Source organism: Lactuca sativa, chromosome 4, assembly GCF_002870075.4.
Source record: "Lactuca sativa cultivar Salinas chromosome 4, Lsat_Salinas_v11, whole genome shotgun sequence".
In the NCBI taxonomy this organism is placed as follows: Eukaryota; Viridiplantae; Streptophyta; class Magnoliopsida; order Asterales; family Asteraceae; genus Lactuca; species Lactuca sativa.
Genome location: NC_056626.2, coordinates 142174072 through 142185897, shown reverse-complemented (window position 1 = coordinate 142185897; position 11826 = coordinate 142174072).

The window sequence follows — 11826 nt, the reverse complement described above, 5'->3', positions numbered from 1 at the left end:
TAAACACTCGCGATTCCTAAATCGAGACCTTACCCAAAAGCCATCCCAATACTCACTCATAACTTGTGATCCACAGATCTACACTTGTATTTCACCCCAAATCTTATGTATTACGACAAGCCCCCCCTAGACCGAGATATAAGGGTTCTTGGCCATCGCTGAGACTATCAGTCTCGCACCTGGCCCAACCACCAGGTGTCCAAGAGACCAAACAAGAAGGCTACAAACCTATAAACCCCTTTACCGCACCCGCTGAACACCCACTTAAACCTGCAACTCAAGATCCAAAACCTTGACCCAACGGTCTCTAACATATCCTACCTATAATGCCATAATTACAAAGGCCTCGCCTACAGGTCGTACTCATCAAGAGATACATCGCCCCGACTCCGCCTCAGAACCCAATGGTCCTCAATCTAGAACAAAGCAATACTCCTTGACAATACTGACTGATATGCACAAGGCATGAGATGACTGCCCCTTTGCACTCATGACCAGCTCCAATGATAGTCTACCTCGAACTTGCGAATGCTACGATCCCATCGGAGTCTTACAACACTTCCAACCAACCATGGTTACCATAAAGGGCCTAATCACTCCCTAACTATCACAATCCCATGCATCCTGAGTAAAAACCTGTATCCAAATGGATGTTCGGGTCATGCTTCGAATCCCAAAGCCTTTTACCCGGAATTAACCGCAATCCTGCTATGCACAATAAAGAAGTTTCTGCCAAATGGTTGTAAGTTTTTTGAGCTCCCACTTACCCAATCTCAATCTAACGGCCACTTGGGTCACTTTTTTTCCTAGCCAGGATGTAAAACTTCAACACCCTTCCAAACTTCTGGAATTTCTGATCGATTCTACCCCACTTAGGATTCGATGAAGTTCTCTCATTTCTTAATTATGATGGATCTCTGATCCGTCTACCACAAATAGAGTGAATTGCCTAAACCTATGCTAATCAATACCAGCGTTCCCTTGCTATCCAAACTCAACAATCGCCGAATCCTGAAACCCTAAAGAATGCTCTTGAAATCTTAGCAAATCTGATAATTCAAATCACCTCTCACAATACTATACCAATTCCTTGAGTTCTTACGCTGGCGGCAAAAAACCATAACCCTTGCCCTGAAATGACGAATCCTCTCCCCAGTTTTCATTCTCAAAGAATCATTGAATCCTAATTAACTGCAACCTGAGTAATATAAAACTCGCATAACATTTCCCATGACCAAGCAACTCACACAATAACACCACCATCTCCATGCTACCGCTCCTTTCCTAGCAACAATAGTGTTTGAACCCCACTATTCTTCCATAGGAAACTGCAGGCCCTACCAGATAAAATACAAATACCACTGAATCCTAATGATACTGGAGAACTATCCTGCTGAATCCTGCCTAAAGATCTTCCACACAATACCTCTAAACCAATTTCGACCAAACACCAGGATAGCAACCGAACACATTGGAACCCGCTACACGAGATACAACCCCTTAATAACCCACTAATGATCACGACATGAAAAAGGCATATAACAATTCTTTGAATATATAAATGAAGAATAACAGAGAACTAAAGCAAAGATAATGCTTACCAAAACCAATATAAAATTCCAAGCAACATGAGTACTGATAAAACCCAAAAAGAACGTAAAAGATAACATAACCGCAAAATCACCTGCTGGAGCATGGGTCTCCCCCTGACTGACACTGCAATGACTGGCTTCTCTCTGCTAGGGCTCCTACCCTACCCTCATGACTATCAGAGATCCACAAAATAGTCGGAGCAGGTGCACTCACTACTCCTTCATTCCTCATCGGATAGATGGCCCTCTTTTGTCCCACTTGATCACAGAGAAAACATAGCGAGCTTTCCCCCCAAGTACAATCCCTGCTGACATGATCAATCCCACTATAATTGCAGCAACCCATACTCTTGGAACGTCAAGCTCCATCGTGTAGTTTCCCACACATGCCGCACTGACCCTGGCCCTGCTGGCCTCCTAATCGTTGATCCGAAGTCTTGGGTCTTTTCTTGGGACCCTCCCTTGCATGCACCTGATTTGGTACCCTCTTTCCCAGGTGCTCCAAATCGATCTCTCGCTCACAACATTAAAGAGTGTGAGCTCCAACGATAGCCATAACCTCAGCACGGATCGCGCCCAAGCACTCATACGAGATCTCAAGAATCTCCTCCTTAACAGAACCAAATATCATAAGAGTCTGCTCCAGATTACTGTAGGTAATCTATGATGAGATGAATTCCCTCATCTGTTCGCTAATAAGCTCAGTACCTGCACCTGAGCCGGAACCAGAACTTGAACTTCCTCCTAACTGCTCATCACCAAACTGAAATAAAACATGAAATGGTTAGATCATACCCAAAATTCCACCTCCCTCAAGCTTCTTATATTCTCCAAGACTCTCCTCGATTCGAGCATGCATCATGTGCTTTCAGTAGTACGTGCCCAATACTACCTTCCACAACTATCCATACATTACTCAAGAATCGTCCTGAATCCTCTAAGCCACCTTCTCAAACCGGTGTACCAAAAACTCGCTAAACAGCGCAACCAAACCCACTGAAGCACTTCCTAGGATCTCTTTGGTTGCTGACCTCACCCTGCCATCAACTTCTGAAGAACTCCCCATAATGCGAGTCACCTACCTCGTGAATGCAATTATATTCACTTAGTGGCTAACTCCCGTTACCTAAGAGTTCCACATAGCACAAAGCAAGAAGCATTCACGTAGTAACACTCAAATCCATAAAACGATCATAGGACATTCAACCCTAATACCATAACTCATGCTATAAATTTCCACCCTCACTGTCGGTTGCATTATGCATGAAAATTATACACATAATAGGATCAAATAGAATGTTGAATAAAAGACTCTACCCTAGGACCACAACCAGACATGTAATAGTAAATAAGGCCAAATCAATTATTCTAGGGTTATAAGATCCTAGCTATATATAATTTTTAAAACATACACTTAGCAGTTACTGATACCAATAGATATTTCCATTACAACACAGCCTCCAACACTCCCCAGACTACAGTGCATCACACATGTCAGGCCGATCTATCAATGACTAATCAGCTCTAGCAGGCGAGTCTACCAGCTCATACAATAGACATTCAAAGGCATCTCTCCTAGCATTCTATCATGAAAAAACTAAGTAGATCGTTAGCCCCAACTAGCATGCGATTCACAGACTCATAAATCAAATCATATCAGATAACATGTATGGGTCTTTTGGGAAACTTACCCGAGTTCGGCCGATCACATGAACCACACCCTTTTCTTATCTTAGGAAATTGTTTTCTTAAAAAAATTACTTTCCAATTGAAAACTTTACCAAATCCTCAGTTTGAGTTCAGACACACCCGAGAGTATGCCTGAGTCCCTTAAACCAAGGCTCTGATACTAACTTGTAACATCCCAAAAATCATGACATAATTTTTTTTGATTTTAACTAAATCGTTAATACATATCTTTCCCATAAAATTAAGTAAAAAAGTTTTAGCAAAACATCATCAAATCTGAGTAATTCACAAAATGCGGAAACATGTGGTGTGTGATCTACAATCATCCCGGGTCCTTCCATTTGAAAACCGGAATACCTGAAACATAAAATAAAAACCATAAGCACAAAGCTTAGTGAGTTTCCTAAAGATAAAACATAGCATACAACAACAAAATACCATATACATATAGTTGTCATGGGCTCCCCCATGGTCTTTACCTGGAATGCCATGAGCCCCCCCCCCCCCCCCCCCCCATGGTCTAAAATCCAAGTGCTATGGGCTCCCCCCATGGTTTTTGCATGGAATTCCATGCGCTCCCCAATGGTCTTTCATGCACATATCACAAAGAAAACTAGCATTCTACATAACACGTAATTGGCCGACATTAGTGCCTTTGACCCATGGATATAGCGAGACACCTCAACAACTGAAACCACAGATAACTCTCTAACTGTTGATTCGGTAAAATCTCCATGCTATCAAACAATTAACACTCAATTAACAATTGGGTTCCAAAATGAATCCAATAATCCATGTATGAGGTAGAAAGACCATTTTACCCCTCACAAAGTTTGGTCCAAGACTAAATCCCAAAATCTAAATCAGAAAGGCCTACAACCAAAACCATCCAGAGCCTACTTACGGCCCAATTTTCCAAATTGGGCCCAAACCCTTACATGGGCCTTACTCTAAAGCCCAATAACTTGTCCTTAATCCAAAATACATATTCTCAGATGGCCCAACAAAGCCCCAAGCAATCAAACCCAAAAAGATAGGCCAAACCTAAGCCCAAACACACAAAGCCCAATAGACCAAGTACGCAGGATGTACAAGCACATATGCACAACATACACGCTTGGAGGCTTGTATGATGCGCGTACCTTCCTGTACGCCCAACGTACTTACCTTATTTAGCCAAAACCTGCTTTTCACTTAATCCATTAAGACAAAGCTTTCCAAACCACAAATCTGACCTCCTTGAGCTGGAATACCACGCAAATTTGCCAACTTTACGTTCATACATGATTACAAGAAGCTCTTAAGCTAAAAAGCGACTTAAAGCGTTCACCTTTATGATCAAGGATACCAAAATAAACTCAGATTTGAAAGGATGAACCCTTAAACAACCTAACTCATCCCTAATCTAAAAAAGAAGACCAAAATCAAAATAAACTAGCCATAACGAGATCTAATCATACATACACCAAGATACAAACTTGATACCTCAAAAAGCTTATGCACAAGGTGATGATTATGGATCCAAAGCTTTCTCACAAAGAAAAAGAACTTCAAGCTTGTCTTGTTTCCTTCCTAAGGGCAAAAATGAGCATCAAAGCCTCCCAATAGCTCAAGAACACCTCCAAGAGGCTACAAGGTCGATTTAGGGTATTAGAGTGTGGAGGCTGACTTAGAAATGAGGGAAAGGGCTAATATAAAGCTTATATATGGTACAATTGCTAAAATCAGGGTTTTTCATTACCCCTCGTACGCCTAATCTACTCCTCGTACGCCTAACGTACTCTTCGTACGCCCACCGTACGAGGTCTTGCACCCCGATCCTATATCTGAAGTATGTTAAGCGTAAGCTCCATTACACATGACATAACCCTCAACGCATCAGTATGACCTGCGTACCACTTGGTATGCCCCGCGTACTAGGGTTTTCCATTAGACCCTAATTCATTCCGAAGGCCATAACTTTCTCGACACAACTCCGATTTCGACCATACTTATATCTTTGAAAAGGTATTAAAAAGCTCTACACTATTATCAAATTATACTTGCCATGAGATATCCCGAACAAACATCCAGTTTCCATAAAAGTCCGAGATAAAAAATTACCGAAATGCCCTTTGACTCTAAATTACAAAGCGAATACCTGGATCATCCAAATTACAATATCCAACTCCAACTGAGTCAAAATCTCAATTCCTCAAGGTTCTGAAGCCTACTGATACCTAATCCCTGATCACCATCCCCAAAATGGGAAACGATTCGAAACAAGTCGTTACATATGGGAGTTCAACATCCATTTTTGTTCATCAAAGCTCAGTCAAAGGACCTAGATTCACGCATGGATTCATATCAACCACCAAGATAATGTTTTGATGCTTCTAACATGCAAAAGGGACTAAGATCTATCATTTCTAGCTTCTAGAGTTTCCAAAACACACAAAAGAGAATTCATGGACCAAAATGAGCTTATAAACAAACCTTAACTCTAAATATTAAATGGATCAACAAGGTATGAGCTTTTTACCTTAAAAGGCTTCCTAAGATGATGTAGATTCATGATCTTGAAACTCAACCACGTCGAAGGCTTGCTCACCAACTTCTTCTTCTTGCAAACACACCAAAAAGGCCACTAAAGTCACTTTCAAGCTCAAAGATCACTCTCAATGCGAATTAGGGTTTTAGGTATGTTTAAAGGTAGTGGAGGTTGATAAGAGTGAGGATGCAAAGGTTATAAGTGTGCTTAAATAGGGCTCATGCCCTAAAATTAGGGTTTTAGCATTTTGCTACGTACGCCCCACGTACGCTTCGTATGCCCCACGTATGTGGCTCATAGTCCCGACTCTGCATGCCATGTATGCTAAGTGTACATAGACGTATGCCCAACGTACAAAGGGACCTCTGTCGCAATAAAATTATTCTTCTACGGACTAAAAGGAAAAATACTTGAATTTGAGTCTTCCAATATTGGTCTATATCTAGCATTTTTGCATTCTGATTTTATTTGTGATTTTTGCTTCATGGATTTGCATCCGGGTCTTGGTTTGAGTTGCTTCTTCGATTTTGGATTTGGGTTTGCATTGTTGGTTCCATTTCGGTTTTAGAATTCATTTTCATGTTTGATTTTGGTTTTAGATTTGAGTTACAGGTTTTGTTTTAGATGTATAGTAAAAATTATTGTTGAACGGTAGGTGACTTTGTAGCTTTATGTTTATTTTTGTGGTATTGGATATGGGGTATTGAATCTATGAGTGTATATGATGTTGGAGATGGTGATCCAAGGTGGTGGCAAGAATTGTAAATGGATTAAGGTGGGTTTGGTGTTTTTTCCAACAATAGATTAATAATTTAATTTATTTAATAATGACTGGTATAATAAAAAAGGAATTAACAAAATAAAAATAGTCATTAAAAGCAAAATAGTATTTTTTTTTAGGTCAGATAGGGACCAAATGCACAATAAAGAGATATAATATGGATCGTCTAAGTTAAGAAAAAAAAATTAAGGACCAAGCGCAAATTTCCCCAAACCATAAAGACCATTCGTATAATTTAAATTCATATAATTTAAGATAAACTTAAGATAAATTCAATGAAATAAGAAGTTCCAGTTATGTTGCAGCTCTTCTAAGGGAGGAGGGAGTCGTTCCCATTGAACCCACTGAACCCACTGCAAATCAGCTTTTTTCTTTGATTTTTCTTCATCTTTCCGAACCCACAACACACGGAAATCCTATCTTTCTCAACCCACTCAACCCACTCAATTAAAAAAGAATACTAAACAACTAAGGTACAAATCTTAAAACATATGGTACAAGAGAAAATGAGAGAGAGAAAGTAGAGAGAGAGGATGAAGTGGGTTCGTGAAACCAATTAAACAACCCGCCAAAGAGGGAGTGGTACCGACGATAATTCTATTGCTAATTAAGATTTTATCTTGATTATTTTGTATATATTTTTTAATAAGTGAGTTGAGTGGGTTTAAAAAGATAGGATTTCCCTGTGTTGTGGGTTCGGAAAGATGAAGAAAAATTAAAAATAAAAGCTATGTGGCAGTGGGTTCAGTGGGTTCAATGAGAACGACTCCCTCCTCCCTAATAATGCAATTAACCTATATATGATTATTTAGTAAGTGGTCTATCTAATTACAGATCGTAAGATGAGTGATAGGGTTTATGTTTAATTCTATCCCAACAAAATCTATTGGAATGCTACCCATATGATCTTCTTTCCAATTATTTTATATTTTATATATTATAAATTCTTTTTTAATATAGTTGGTTTACAAAAAGTTCAATTTACATCATTATGTTTAGATATATTCATGATTTATTTGGTATACGCATATATGATAAGTTTGATATTAGTAATTATTAATTAATCATTGAATTAGTAATTGTCAATGACACAAGGATATAGTTGATCCACAAGTATGTATATAATAAATAATGTTCTTTTATCTATAATTTAGAAAATAAATGTTTTATGTTGTCTATTACACATTTACCATCATTTAGTTTGTAGGGTCTTCTTCTTTATTTATTTATTTTTTTAATTTTTTATAAATTGTCGTTGTAGTAAAGAATGATATAGAAGTTTTAAAGAAAAAACCAATTTTCTTTATCTCACATTTTATTTAATTGCATAATCTAATAAAACATCATTTATTAGTTACTTTGATTGAATTAAGGGTTTTAAAATTATAAATCAAAAAATTAAACCAAACATGACAAAATATAATTTGTTATAATTTATTTTGAGTTTTCGACTTAAGAGTATTTTCACTGGAAGTGACTTTTTATTTTAATGAAAGTTTCTTTTAGATCAACGTTGTTTAAAAAATGATATAAAACCTTTTGATAAAAAAAATATTTATCTTATATTTTATTTAATTGCATAATATAATAAAAAATCATTTATCAGTTACTTCAAATGAAGTGTTTTAAAATTATAAGCGAAGCATGACAAAATATAATATACTAGTTTATAATTGTGGGAACCACGGTTATAAAATTAATTAAATTTTTATAGTAAAAATTCAAAATTATTAATAAATTATTTTAAATAAATTATTAATTAAGAGTTGTTTTTATTAGTTATATAAAATTATAATCGTTGGTTCAAATAAATATGTAAAATTAATTTTTAATATATATTAGACGTTATTTATTTGTGAATTAATGAAAACAATAATATAAATTTAAAATTTAAAATTTAAAATAGTAAATAAATACATTGACAAATAGCATCACATTAATGATGATGTTTAATAAATTTAAAATTGAGAACTAATAGATTGATAAGTGGCAACACATTAATTGAGAGGTCTAATATGATGACAAATGACAAAAATACTACTCTTTTATTAGTATAGAGATTTTGAGTTTTAAGTTTAAGGGCATATATCCACTAGAGGTAACGTTTTTCTATTTCAAACTTTTAAAGATGAATAAAGAGTGAATTACATTGATGGTCCCTGTGGTTTGGGATAATCTATATGTTTGGTCTCTAATTTTTTTCTTAACTCGAATGGTACCTAATATATATTTTTGTTGTGCGTTTGGTCCCTGTATGAGTTAAAAAGACAATTGTGCCCTTAGTAATTTATTTATTTATCTATTATTTATTCATTTACCTTTTTATTCTATTTATAATTAAAAAAACATTAATAGACTAAAAAAATTCTTTTATATATAATCGCTAAAATCTACCATATCTCCCTCCATTCTTCTTCTTCTTCTTCTTCTTTTTCTTCTTCCTCCATTTCCACCTGCATCCCTACATCGTTAGTCACCTACCTCGCTATCTTTTACACTTCTCCCTTTCCACCATCAACTTCTATAATTTCACATCTCTTTATCCATCATCAACCCTATTCTTGTTTTATCTAGAATTAGAATAACAGAACCCTAAAAATAAAATCTCATTACCCCTTTTCTCATCGAGAAGCAACAAGTTCACCCACTCACTTACCATTCTCTTTCAGGTGTATCACCCCTTCGTCTTCCCTATTGACATCTCCACCATCTCCCTCCATCAGAGCCTGCATCACTCATCCCTTTCTTGGCCTACAACCCCGATAGCGCAACTTACTTCAGGTCCGTTCTTCAGTATTGTCGCCGCATGTGAATGCCCACAATTGCAGGTGGTCTTGGATATACTAAAAATAGAGGATGCTAGTAGTGCTTTAAGGATCGATGTGAAGCAACGAGCACATCGAATGGTTGTTCTTCTGCAACCGACGAAAAGTAAGGATTTACTTGAATTTGGGTTTGTTTCTTTATTAACTGGTTTGCATATGGGGCTATATCTAGGATTTTTGCATTGTGATTTTATCTGTGATTTTTGCATCATGGCTTTTGCTTCCGGATTTTAATTTGATTTGCATCTTCGATTTTGGATTTAGGTTTGCATCATAGGTTCCATTACGGTTTTAGATTTCATTTTCAGGTTATATTTTGGTTTTGGATTTGAGTTACAAGTTTGGTTTTAGATGTATACTAAAATTTATTGGTGAACGGTAGGAGACTTTGTAGCTTTATGTTAATTTTTGTGGTATTGGATCAGTGGTATTGAATATATGGTCGTATATGATGTTGGAGATGGCGATCGGAGGTGGTGGTATGAATTGTAAGTGGATTAAGGTGGGTTTGGTGATTTTTCCAACAATAGATTAATAATTTAATTTATTTAATAATGACTAGCTGATATAATAAAAAAAGAATTAACAAAATAAAAATAGTAATTAAGGGAAAAATAGTATTTTTAGGTTAAATAGGGACCACACACGCAATAAAAAGATATAATAGAAACTGTCCGAATTTAAAAAAAAAAAGTTAGGAACAAAGCGCAAATTACCCCAAACCATAAAGACTAGGGGTGTTCGTTTCGATGGATCGGTTTGATCCGATCCAATCACGTGAATCCAAATTAATTTCGGTTTTCAAAACGTGAATCCGAGTAGTCCAAACTAAATTCAAATCCGATCCAAACCAATAAAATTATAATTCGGTTTGATCGGTTTTTACAATTCGGTTTCAAGAAGCATGATATTTAAATATATATATATATATATATATATATATATATATATATACATATATATATATATATATATATATATATATATATATATATATATATATATATATACACATATACTCCATCCGTCCCAAAATTATAATTCATCTTTCCTTTTTGGTTTGTCCCAAAATAATAGTTCACTTCTAAAAATAAATAACTTTTTTACCAAAATATCACCCTCATTTTTACTTAACCAACTAAGTATTTAATGGAACATTAAATGCAAAGTAAGGACAAAACTGTCATTTTATTATGTAAAGTTAGTGGTAATTAATATTTTTCTTAATCTGTGTGTTTTTTTGTCTGTGGACAATAATATTGTGACGGAGGGAGTATAACATAATATTAATCAAATTTAAAATAAATTGTTTGGAGAGAATTAAAATTATGAACAACTATTAAACTTTTTATTATAATTCAATATTTTACAGATTAAAAGCTATTAAAAAGTATACATTGAAGTATTTTATTAGATAATATTTTCTAATCTGTTTAAAAATACAATTTAGCAGATTAATAAAAAACTAAAAGATGTATATTTGAAACATATATATATATATATATATATATATATATATATATATATATATATATATATATATATATATATATATATATATATATATATATATATATATATATATATATATATATATATAAACAAATAATAAATCTTATTCGGTTTTTTTGGACTACTCGATTTTAATTTTATAAACCGTAACCAATCCAAAATCCAAAATAATAATTCAATTTTACTGGAACTATCCAAAAATCCAAAAAGCCGAACCAAATTGTCCAATTGGACAATTCGGTTTTATCTGAATAGTGAACAACCCAATAAAGACCATCCTTGTAATTTACTCATAAATAAAAGGTAATCAACTTTTTAAAAGAGAAAAAATAGAAGAATGAAAAAAAAAATCAAAATTTCTATATATTTAACAGCTAAGAGTCTAAAAAATATAAAATTATTTTTCTCAAATATTATCTTTGTACTATTATTAATTTTATTTATTTTTCAATTTTTTTTTAGATTTTGAGGTAATTTATATAGAAGTGTTTTCTATTTTTTTAGTGTTGTGCTATCTATATATAATTCACAAAAAAAGATGGTTAGATTATTTTGTTCGACTTTTAGATGGAACTTTAGTTTTCACTAATATGGACAGACTACAATTAATTTTGCATATTTACAGCAAGTCTAGAAAAAATAATATTTTTATTATATAATTTTATTTCTGTTTAACGCGCAGGTATACATATAATTTTTTGTTTATAAAAAATGTAAAGGAAGATTTACGTCGCAAACAAATCAGTGAAAAAGCTGAGCATTGTGATCTTTAAAAAAACATTTTTTATTTTCGTTGATTTGATTTAATGGCCCATCACCTTCAAACCTTTTCTATTCCTATATAAAGGAAGGGCAGCCTTCCACTATTTTTCATAAGCTACTCTTTTCATAATTATC